Source organism: Eleginops maclovinus, chromosome 4, assembly GCF_036324505.1.
Source record: "Eleginops maclovinus isolate JMC-PN-2008 ecotype Puerto Natales chromosome 4, JC_Emac_rtc_rv5, whole genome shotgun sequence".
NCBI classification, from domain to species: Eukaryota; Metazoa; Chordata; class Actinopteri; order Perciformes; family Eleginopidae; genus Eleginops; species Eleginops maclovinus.
In genome coordinates, this window is record NC_086352.1 from 12,549,501 (window position 1) to 12,562,338 (window position 12,838).

General features: G+C 39.2%; 1 protein-coding gene across 1 annotated transcript in view; it reads left to right on the top strand.

The window, feature by feature from the left end:
• The window catches only part of esrrga (estrogen-related receptor gamma a), a 149,171-nt gene that overhangs the window by 754 nt on the left and 135,579 nt on the right, over positions 1 to 12,838 (top strand). The window lies entirely within an intron of this gene.

Here is a 12,838-nt window from a genome sequence, read left to right on the forward strand (position 1 = left end):
GGCTGTTTATTGACAGGGAAGATCCAACCGTTCAAGTTGATGGATAATCTCCCAGCTCGGTTTCTAGGAACTGTGATCGACATTGCCACTGAGACAGCTGATTGAACTTTGAGATAAGATTGTCCCAGTTTTCCTACAAACATTAATATTACATAATGAAATTACTTGAATTTATCAGACCGACAGCTCAGACCTATCTGATTCTGACCAAGTTATTCTAGTTCAGACTCTATTTTGTACGTTTTTATTACCTGTGGGTTCAGGTTTGTGTGTGTGTCTGTGTGTAAACGTTGTCCAACATCCTTGTGCACTTAAAAATATGTATTACTTGTGCCTCAATTAACCAATACTCAAAATGGCAATTACCAGCTCAAAAAACAAATACCATCGGACAGGCTTTTCTGGCATTCCCTTTATAAACACACAACACACACACAAAGTTAACATTCGCCTCAAGCGGCAAGCTTCATCACTACACCCTCATGTTTTCAGCTCTCTTTTTTTCCATTCCTGTGTCCATATCTGTCCTTGCTGCTATACAATAAACCTCAGAAATATGAACACACTCACACACACTTGCACACAGACACAGTATGTCTGACACCCCCTTTGGCGGGACACAGGTGCCCTGCTCTGCTCTTTTCTCTCTTCTCCGTCTTGCCATGTTTGTCGGCTGTCTGTCTCGTAGTGACAGGCAGAACTGCATCTCTGTATACAGTACAGAAGCGAATCGCGGTACTTGTATGGACTTTTGCTTCTGTGATATGTCTCATACCATTAAAGTTTTCAAATCATTTTTAAATATAAAGACATACCTTTTTTCTCCTACTTTGTTATCACTCTTCCTGGGAGTGTTGATTGTAGCAGTGATTGAATTCAGTAGCGCAGTTTGAATGACTTAATTTATGTGTTAACGTGTCTAAAGTCTGTAGCTAGATTATTTGGCCACTTCAGCTCTCATGTATTCATGCTGCTTTTGTACGAAAAGCACACCCTTTTGTTACCAAAAAAGTACTCCCTGATTACACACCAACAATGAAAACCAGGCTTCATACAATGATCATGCCATAGTTTAAAAAATATATTTTTTTGTGACCTTAAAACTAAAAGATGTGGATGGAGGACAAAAACGTTTACCCAATACCAATGTGCATGTGGATTAGTACTTAAATACAAATAATTACAGTATTGTATTAAACTGAGTTATATGCAAAGGTACACAAATCATTGAAGAGAGTAAAAAGTAGAGACAGAGGGAGTAAGTGAGCTGCTGAACATGATCTAGGAAAAAAAAAACCAAGATGGTCTGCTATTATATGATGTGACAGTAGCCTTACAGACCTATATGGGCCCAAGACCTGTAGGGCCTTTAGATAGAGATTCAAAGATTCAGGGCAGAGAGGAGGCCCGGAGAGCCACCAGCTTAAAGGCGCGCACACGCACACACACACACACACACACACACACACGAGGTATTAGCCTAGTGGTGACCTGGCATTGGAATGAGGGGGTGAGAACAGATTCTACCCAAACTGAACTGACCTCTAATTAGTGCTATTGGCAAAGTGGCTTTTCCCAACACATAAACCCACACGCATGAACACACATAAAAACACATAGGCTTGGGGGAGTAATTTTTGTCTGTGATGTGCACACAAATTTGCTGTGTGAACATCCTGTGGATTGCAGACGTTTTTTCAAAAATTCATTCTAATAATAACAAACGTTGATTGAAGATATATGAATTAGAAAATGAAACAAAAATGAGTTACTTGGTTACTAGTAGTTGGACATCTAGTTTGTGTAAACATAAAACCACACATGTTATGATTTATTATGCCTTATTTAAAGCTGATATTTTATTGTTTGATTGTGGATTTTCTAATTCAAACTGAACTATTCCACTTTTTCTGCTGATTGATCACATCGAATAACTTGTGCGAGATGTACAATTGCTTAGTATTGACAAAATGCCAGCTGATGTCTCCACTCCTCCTCAAAACATCTTTTTATAGACATTTTTAAATCTTTAGACTGTATTTATTTGATTTTACCCACTGTGTCACTGCTACTACACCTCTTCCCTCCTCCTTTCTGTTCTTCTCTCGTCCTTTCTCCCTCAATTTTCCTCTTGTTTTAGAGACACTATCTAATCTCTCCCAGGGACAGGACCTGTCTACGCCGCTGAGGTCCTGGCCACGTTGTATATTCATTGAAAAAACAGAGCTTAAAAAAGAAGCAGTGTTTAGGGTGAAAACTTCAGATTGTTTATTGATTTTTATTTGTGTTGTTGAATAAGTCTGTCTGACCATGATGTCCCAGCGGGGTCTTGGCTTGGGGCATCGCATTAGGCACACACATGCAGAGACACATACACAAGAACATAGGCCAGGATGGCCGTAAGAGGCGGCACATTTATATACAGACACACATACTTTGATATAAGAGACTTGCTAGAGACACTCAGTTACACATTACACATATTGAACAAAATGAAGGAATTCCAATTTGACATTTTAGATTTTTTCACAAAATGTAATACATTTCAAATTCCAGCTGCAGCATCGCAAAATGTGAAAAAGGCAATTGGATTAAATACATTGGGAGGGCAGTGTAGGACTCCAAATGAAATGTTTGGCCTGTTAAATACAAATAGGGAGAGAGGGGACCTTAAGTTTAGAGATAAATTTGCAGTATAAATCTTAGCGTTTTCTCCACCCAATTGCCTTATTGAAGCGCCCCTTTGGCAAGGAATTTAACACACTACTGCTCATGTCGGACTATGCATTTTTTCGGTTTTGAGTTGTAACTGTTAGCAAATGATATATTTCATAATGCTCAGACTACTACAGTAATCGCTTCAAGCAAAATAATAAAACTCCATCTGATTCACGGTGTTGTGATACAAGTTGCATGTCATCTAATTTTTACAATACAAATTTAGAACAATGTTATATTTAATAATCTTTGGAATCACTATTGCCCATGAGATTGTGACAGCTGTTCTGTATCCAACGACGAGAAACCAAAAGAAAACAAATTGATAGAGCGTAATTAGAAAATCCAATAAAACGCTCCATGGAGGGAATGACAGAATGGGAACATTTGGATTTCCTTCAAGTCATTCATCTGCATCTCATAACAGACTGAGAAGCTGGCCGGCTAATGACGGCGACAGATGCTTAATGCCTTCTTCACAATACTGACGCCATAAAACACAAGGCAAACAGGCGTCACCCTAAAGCGCTGTCTGTCAAGCCATCACCTTAACTACACTGGCAACGGCACAATGAACCGAGGGTGGGAGAGAACGGTATTGAATGTGTGTGGAAGAGAGTAAAAGAGGGGAGGGGGGGACAACCTGGATGGATAAAGAGGGAAGGATTAATTGACACTCAGAGAATGAGAAAGACCGAATAAAGGTGTGTATATGTGAGGAAGACAGAGAGAGGGCTGGCAGATGAATGAGCAGCCTCTTAGGTGAGTGGCAGGAAGTGTCTGTCTGTCATCCTGTGTAAAGGTACCAATACACAGTGCTGTAGCACACACACACACACACACACACACACACTTGAATGTAGTACTCAATAGAACATTAGAATTTGTGTTCAGATTTCACTTGCAAGCAGCTAAAACTTTTATAATTTTTAGTAAAGTTTCATATTTTCATTTAATTCCACTACTACTAGTTTCACTTTCTTCCCTGACATGGTTTTGGTGTACCTTTGTTACCATGATATCAATTATTGTATTATACTATTATATTTAGCTAGTTAGTTACATTTTAAATGATGTGTTCAGAAAATCAAATCTTCACTTTGCAACCCCTTTCACTGCTGCCTGGATTATGTTTAATTTTCCAACAGTTTTCACACACACTTTGTGAGGGAGTAGGCATACAGTACAAAGGCGTGCATGTTGTTTTGTAATCTATTATGGAGACTTTACTTCATGTTGTTTTTATTGCTGTAGATTCAACCAAAAGGCCACAGGGTTTGTGTTTGACATTATAACAGTCTTCCCTTTTTCTTGTTTGAATGATTTGTCTCACATAACGCATTATAAGCTGTGGCCTTTTCAAAGAGCAGTGGCCATAATACCCTGAGTACGTTAATACAAAATATTAATTTGAAGTTGTTGGGGTGGCGTGACAGTCAGCCAGCAGTTCAGCAGGGTGTGTAGTCTGTGAAATACTTGCACTAAATAACTTATTTTCTTCATTTTGTAGCCATGATGTAATAAAGAAACTAGAAAAATGGCTTTAAATGAAATTGATAATTAGTGGGAAATCCCCACACAGTACAAACACATCTTCGCAACCATCCCAATACAATCAAGTTTTTTCTTGAGCTCCAAACACATCCAGAATACACACCACTAACCCAGAACCTTCAGAGGGATTACACTTTTTTTGGGGTGTTTATAATAACTTGTTTTAAACAGTTCTAGCAATAGATTGAGGTACTACAGAAGCAAGGCATCAATAGTATCCACCATGTCAGGAAAAATATGACATCTCAAGAAGTCTCAATCTAAGCCCCCCTCCCCCCCCCCCGGGGATGGTGTGTATGCTTATCAAGTGGGGTGGAAGTTATTAAGAATTTGAATTGTGTGTGTGCTGCTTGTTTGCATGTGTGTCAGCTCTGTTGGTGTGTGTTTGTGTGTCACACATCTGTTGCTGTGTGCAGTAATTTGCGTTCTCAGCTTGGCGCCCTAGTAATTATTCAGACGCTACCTTTTGCTCCAACATTAAAAGCCTTCATCTGGCAGACATGAAACAGCGGAGAACCCGATAAGGCTTCAAACGCTGCCTGCCGTCCAAAGAGAAGCGGGAAAGGTGAAGAGATGCATGGTGGGATGGATGGGATTGTTTTTCTCTGGAGGTTTGCTTTCACATTGGTCTTATATCTTCGTTGCCCAAACCACACCAGAAAATGTGTGATCACTGGGCTCCGGTAAGGATGGAAATTGAATTAAAATTCTGAACAAGCTTTTGGAATAAATCACATATGACATACTCTGGAGTTTAGTTGAGATACTTTAGATGGGATGCTGATGGAGAGAGAACGAGATAGACAGAATAGATATGATACGTTGTGCAAAAGACCAAAGTGGCATTAAAAGTAGGCATATTTAGTCCCCTATTTACAGACTAATGTGTCACGCTTTGTACAGTGAAGGGATCTCTGAGAGCGCCGATCTTGCCAAGGCTGTTTCCATAAGTGAAAATGAATGTGTGCTCTGCCCTGTTGTTACAGATCACTCCAAAATTGAATGGGTTCTTCCCTGGCCTTGACTCCACCAATCCATGAAAATCGTGCCGGTCGTTTTTTCCCGTAATCCTGTTGACATACAGACAAACATTTTTAAAAACAAACTGAAAGCGTGATCTCCTTAGTGGAATGATTTAGAATAAATTGTTATTTCTGAACTAAAGTTGTGCTTTACCCAGTGTCTGAAATAGTTAGAGTGAAAGAACATGATCATCACGAATCATTCAGATTAGTTCAGTTTGTTCCTCATTGCACATTGTCTAAATAATATTAATGAAATAATCCATTTATCTTACCACCAGGGGGTTTTTGTGCAGTCTGGTCTTCATAAACTGGCTTTTTAAATACCTTCATATGATTCTATATAATTCATTTAAAGTTTACCGTCGGTTTTCCACCAATATATTTTCAAATCATGCCTCAAAACACATGTTCTACTTAGCTTTTACATCTGCGTGATCTGCCTGATGATGGGACCGTGTGTGAGTGTGTGTATGTGGTATGCAGTCTTTTAGGGATTAGCTGCAGTCTTTATGCCTTCTTAGAAGATTTGTGGCTCTCTATGTTCATCCATCTTTGTGTAACCTCCCACCTGCTGGTGCTGCCGAGCACTCGGCCACAGAGAGGTTAATTTATGGTTTCCTCCTCTTGACTCTTGGATCCTGTTGCGGGATGTTGTTAAAGGATCGTTTGCATTGATCCCTTTTGATTTGAAGACTCTGCTGCAGACTGCTCAAGCTAAGCCGTTTACATTGGTTGTTAAGATGCTAATGACAGTAATTATGCTCAAAGACACACAGCTACATTAAAGTGAAAGACATTTCTGGTTTTGTTGTTTGAATCCCTAAAAAAAACATTTATCATGTATGATTTTTTTCTGACATGGATACAGAGTTTTGGCTTCTAAATACTGAACTGATCAAGATCATTAGTCATCCAGTGCAGAGGCCTATCAGTTGGGCTAACTGTATTTAAGAGGCTAGATTTTCCCATTGTCTAAAAATCAGTGAACAAGAAATACAAGACCTTTTTAAAGATTTGAAAAATGTAATATTTGATATGATTAAAAGCGATTCTGTGACACAGTGAGCCATACAGCCGCCTTACACCCAATTAGAATGAAATCTCTGTGGTACCAAAATTATTGTTAAAAAATATATTAAAACCCAGTGCGCTCTCTGATATGTTTTTTAACAGGAAGAGGGTACACTTTAGGGATTCCATATATTGGGTTCCCCCGACAAAAAAAACTACAGATGACTAAACTAACAATCCACACACGTTGTTTCTCAAGGGACTGTGTTCTGTGTTTCTCTTCTTATCGTCACAGAAGCAAGTCAGTTTGTCTGCACATCCATATTCATCGTTTGCCTCTGCATGAATATTAATTCAGCCTTAAAGAAGAGCGCAGAAAAAACAGCAAGACAATGAATGAGGAAAAAGAACATTTGACAGAGTATGTGCAATGTCGAATTCATGTCAGTTTCAAAGCCCCTGTGTCTCTATTCCTGTGGCTGACTTGTACCAACATGCTAATCAGCCTCTCACTGTAGCCTGTTCTGGCTAATTGTCGACAAATTATCTCGACTCCACAATAATGTATGCACAGCCTCTTTACTGGTACATACAGACAAGCCGTTCAACTCAACTGCTTCTGTTTTCAACAAGCAGCTCAATGGCACCATTTAAATATAGACGGCAGCTCGCCACATTATTATGCACACTTGACTCAAACCGTCTCATTTCACGTCCTCTTGCTTCTTTACTTTTGCTTCTGTTTTTATCTGTTTAGTTACTGCACATTTTCTACTCAGTTTGTTTCTTTGTCATACTTCTTCGCTGCTCGTCTCATGTTTTTAATTGACTTCCGTGAGTAAAGGCTAATATTATTACCATTTCCTGACTGACGGTTAAATTACAAGAAGCTAAATTAAATACTGATTGTCTTCAGTAAATTAATTTCTGTTTAACCTCCTGGGATCCCACTATAGGAAATAGCTCAATTGGGAAAATCATTCATTAAATGGAACAGTAAACCAGAGTGTGGTGCAAAACAGAATTTAAGTTTCTGAGAAACAATGAAGCAAACTTGGTTTACCAAATAATGCTTTATTTGTACCCTGTAAAGAGCCCATCAGGAATTCTGAATGAAGAATCCTGGCATGAGTCAAAGCAACCAACCACATGACTGTTCAGACTCTAATTCCTGCTGACGTTACTGTGTTCAATTTGAATGTTAAGCATTTCGTGTGGAAAGCTAAAGATGTTTTCACACAAGTTATTCAGAATTCCGTAATTTCATTTCATTTTTACTACAGCACTTCCATACATCTCTCCAGCCCCTGGCACAAACCCATTATTATGTAAAGAAATTATACATATAACCTCATAATAAATTAATAAATCATTGTTTGTGCTTACACTGAAAGATCATATTTATCTAATCTCCTTAGCTGTATGAATCTTTATCAATGACAGGTGCATGTATGCATCAATCCAGAGTAGGATGGTCAGCAAGAAGAAACTCTAAATTTACAACCTTATCAATTATGCATTCACATTCATGTGAAGGTGTGTCACCTTTTATTTATTACACTGTGTATGTATGTATGCATGATGTAGAATCATACAGTATGAAAAGACAGAAAACTCCTCTATGCATGTTCACAATCCATTTGTGTTTCTTCTATACCTTTTGCGTTTAAGGGGAATATGAAATGTCATACATGCAGAAGACTTTTCCAGAACCAGTGGAGTTGTCATTAGACTTCCAAAAACTTGAATAGCCATAGGCCAGCTTATTATTATTTTGCCAAATTTGGGTCAAGACCTCTATAGTGTGTGTGTTTGGGGAAGGATGTGTGTGTTCATTTGTTTAAGAGTGTGCCATCTGGAAACTCCAACAAGCTTGCCAGTTTGCTAAAATACACCGTCCCTTAGCTGCCGCACAACCATGACTTCCTTTGACAGGGCACTGCTTTAGTTTTTCAAATCCTTAGTATTTGCATATTTTTAAGTAGACCTCTTTGTCTTGAGTTTTTAATGTTCTCTAAAGAGTGTTTACTTGTAAAGGAAAGACAAACTTCCCACATCATGATCTCATTCGGCTGAGTTGTCTTTCAATCGGATGGTTTTGGGTTCCAGTCAACATGTCCGTCTATCCTTGGGCAACATACTGCAAATGGTCAAATGTATCTCGGGTAAAATACTGTCTTTTTTTGGCAGAAAAATTGGATGGAAAATTAACAAGAAACATTTAATTAGTCACAATGTAACGCCTTCCCATGTGTGTTGAAGCTCGTTCCTCATCCCTTCATCACAACACCTATCAGATGCATAACAGAATGGTGCTACCTAATAAATATACCATGATGGGTGCTCTTGATTTATGCCCTTAATAACTCCATTTGCCATAACGCTGACACCTGCTCTGCCAGACAAAATTGGACTAAATATTTCAATCAGTGCCAAAGCACGAAGAACTCTTTCTTTTCTCCTTGTTTCATCTTTGACTTTCCCATAGTGCTGCTAACAGCCCCTCTCCTCATGCCCTTTACTACACTTAAGTATCTTTCCCTCTGAGTGTCTCTTCCTCTTGCCCTCTTTTTTTTTAAGAGGGGGAATTATCTGGCAGATCTCTTTTAGGTATTAGTTTATGGGCCATGACATGAGCTATGAATGAGAAACAACGAGAAAGACCTGAGAACATTAATCATGGAGCAACATATGGTAATAGACGGTTATCAATTCCCTCACACTCTGTGATTAAGGGAGGGAGAGAAGGAGGTGAGGAGAAGGGAAATGAGTGAAGTGGTGAGAGGTGAAAAGGAAAGGAGAGAAGGAACATAAAGTTGTCTGGGAAAGAGATACAAAGAAGTATAAGGATGTGGGATGGTGGGAAAGGACATAGACATCCGAGGTGGAAAAAAGTAAAGACAATTACAACAGGGAAAAACCGCTTTGATGAAATCATCTTACAAAAAAGTAAGAAATACTAATCTGTTGCTCCGAGCATTATGTCTTTAAAGATGAAAATTCAAAATACAACCTTTGCTTGCTAGATTACTCTCCAAATGATATAAATACAAAACAATCGCTAAATGCTTTTCATATTCATGTAGGAGTTTGTTTAAAATGAGTTGCTGTGGATTTGCAGTCATCAGCAAACAATCAATTCAAAGCCCGTAATCATACTTAAATGATATCTGTCTTTCTCCATATCATTTTTATATTCACAAATAAAGGTGCAGCAGCTTTAACAGTTGATGTACGATATCCTGTTTTATTTCTAACTAGCTAAAAGGAAGTTAACAAATGTGCCAGCCCATAAACAAAAAAGCTGAGTTGATCTTTTTTGTCTGCCAAAACATGTGGCGGTCTATCTGAAATGGTCCTGTCCGATCACCTCTCATAAACTTTACTCACCTGGAGGCCTCAAGAAGTATTGTGTAATGAATATGGAAAGCACAGGCCGATGCATTGTTTTCCACATCGTGGATCTGTGCATCTCTTTAACGCTGTTTTCATTTTACAAAAGTCACCTTCCTGTCTACTTGACCGTAGTAACTGCAGATCGGAAATACAATTCAAATGTGTTTCTTTATAGCTGGCAACGCTACCTCATCTAAAACATGTCAAGTAGGCCTTAATATTGATTGAAGAACATTTGTCAAAAGTAACTTAAAAGATGTACACACTTTTCTCTCTGAAGGCTCCACAAAGAAAATAGGATTTTCATTAAGCAGTTGTGTTTCCTTTTACTTTAATAATCAGTAAGCTAATAAAAATAAAACGTTTCCTGTTAGATTGCGTATAAAAAAATCTGTCGGACAATTGAAAATGTGATTTGTAAACAAGATGAGGCAGAAAACTGGCTTTACGCCCCCCCTGCATCCCGTCAAACGGACGCCACCTGACGGCCCCCTCCGAGCGTTTTGGTGGAGATTTATAGATGATCCTCCCTGCTCTCATCACCATGCGGCTGAATTATCTCATCGGTTGCATTAATCCGCCGATTACATTTGATTTAATTTTCATAATAATTAAAGTGAACCATCACTAAAATTAAGTGTGTGTGTGTGTGTGTGTGTGTGTGTGTGTGTGTGTGTGTGTGTGTGTGTGTGTGTGTGTGTGTGTGTGTGTGTGTGTGTGTGTGTGTGTGTGTGTGTGTGTGTGTGTGTGTGTGTGTGTGTGTGTGTGTGTGTGTGTGTGTGTGTGTGTGTGTGTGTGTGTGTGTGTGTGTGTGTGTGTGTGTGTGTGTGTGGGGGGATGGAGGCAACATGCGCTCATAGATGAAAGGGCTGCTGTTGTGATATTTGCGCAGCACAAGACTCTTCTCTTTCTCCCTCTTTGCTCGTATCTATCTATTTGTTTCTCTCTCTGTCCCCCCCCCCCCCTCTCTCTCTCTCTCCACCTGCTCCAGGAATCCAGATTAAGTGATTAGATTGATAGGTGCAAAAGGGAAAGAAGGAAGGGGAGGAGTGGACAAAAATGATTAAATTAGCATATCACAAACGCCTCACACACTTCCACCCTTCGAAAACAAAAATCCTCGGCCACCTAAGGCCTGCCGCAGTGCTGAAGAGCCCGGGACCTGTGAGTGTGTTTGAAACCCCACACGGCAGGATTAAAAAAAAAACAAAGCCTGAGCTGGAGACAAAGTAGGAGTAAAGCCTCCTGGTGCTGTGAGACGGCATGTGTGATATCTGCATTAGGTGGCAGCAAAGATACAGTACTCTGCTTCCTAACCTACTGTGTCTCTCTCTGTGCAGACCATGTGTGTATGTGTGCATTTGTGTGTTAGCCTGTCTGCATATGTGTATGTGTGTTTGTGTGTTTGCGTCTGCAGCAATGAAAGTGGCAGGCAGAAACCTAGGGAGAAAGGCTTATTGTTTAAATCATGAACCTTGTTCAGGATATGGAAACAATACAGTAAAATAAAGTCTAATAAAAACATCCAAGTTAAATTAACACATGCTTATGAACTCAGTTTTGAGCTATCCAGTGTCAAAACATTCAGATTCACAAATGGTGATTGAACAATATGCAGATCAAACCTAAAAAAGTTGTCTATAACTTATATATACTTATATATTTTGTCGCAATTCACCATATTTTGTGTTACTGCTAAGGGTCTCTTGTGATGTAGAACAATTAGAGAACTCAAACTGGCTTTTTGTATTCCACTTTATGCTTAACCTTTGTCTTCTACATTATTGCCGTGTTAAACTACAGCTTGAGCAGTATATTTAGACACTTCTTGCCTAACATTGCTTGATTAATGCTTTAAATCTATATTAGCTTTAATCTAGTTTTCCAAAGAGAAACAACACTGTTCCTAGAACAGAATCGTGGGGCACACCAATATTATTCTGTTAGCTGTCATCAATGGGAGACAAAGGAGTTGTTCTTTTCATGCCTTGTGTGGCTTCAACATGCTTGTGGCTATACTATCTTATACAACACCCTCTCTTATGTTGGTTCATACAAGCCTCCTACCTACCACTGATGTAGAGGAGCGGATTATAAAACAGTAGTAGGAACAGAATCAACTGATAAGGTATTTAATAAAGGCTGCTTTTCTGGAAGCCACCACTGGGTAAGGACATTGTTTATTGGATGTATTCTAATGACGAGTTGTGAAAACTTTGGTCTGCACTGCAGAAATGCCATTCCATTGACAAGTCGGAAAATTTGCCAATTGTGCATCCAATCCAATAATTGCAGCCAGAATCCCTCCGACAGGGCAAGAGAAACCCCCGTGCACAATGAGCTAATGAAATCAAACGTGCAGTGCGGTTTTGCATGTTAATGCTAGCAGCGGGTGTCGATAGCGTTTAAAGATGTCAGAAGGTGGATAGCGAGATGGATGGCCCTCTGCCTGCCTTTCACTTCCCACCCCAAGGAAGTTAAACAGCATCGGCCTTAAATAGAAAACTTCAATATCTATTTAGAGAGAGGGAGGGAGGACTTTGAGAGAGATATGGAAAGGGGGAGTGGATGGGAACGAGAGAGACAGAGAAAGAGAGAGGGGGAGAAAAGAAAGAATTGAAATAAGGCAATAAGTCCCTGACCTCGAGTGCACATTGCGACACATTGACGCCGTTGTCATTTGTTAATCAATAGAAGTGCTATGCAGGCTATACATTTAATGGCATTAGATTGGCAAACCTGTAGCAAAATTCGGAGAAGACCAAGACCACCGACTTTTCCCTGTTCACTTAATTTACAACCTCAATGACCGTTAACAGTGCGGAGAGAAACGTGACGCTGAGTCTCAGGGCCACATGTTTGGATAGCTTTTATTCCTCTGAATTCAACTTCCTTCAAATTTATGATTAAAACCAGTTTGGGTTTCAAGGAATGACGATTAGAAAAGATAACAAGAGTTTTAAAGTGAAACTGGAAACAACATGAGTATGAACATAATTTGATTCAATGAGAATTTTCTTACACTAATTATGTGTATTCAATCCAGCTAGTGTACAAAGAAGTACATTGATTGCCGTCTTGTGAAGCAAGTAATGCTTAAAACATATCATTTTATAAATGATCTGATCATTAAC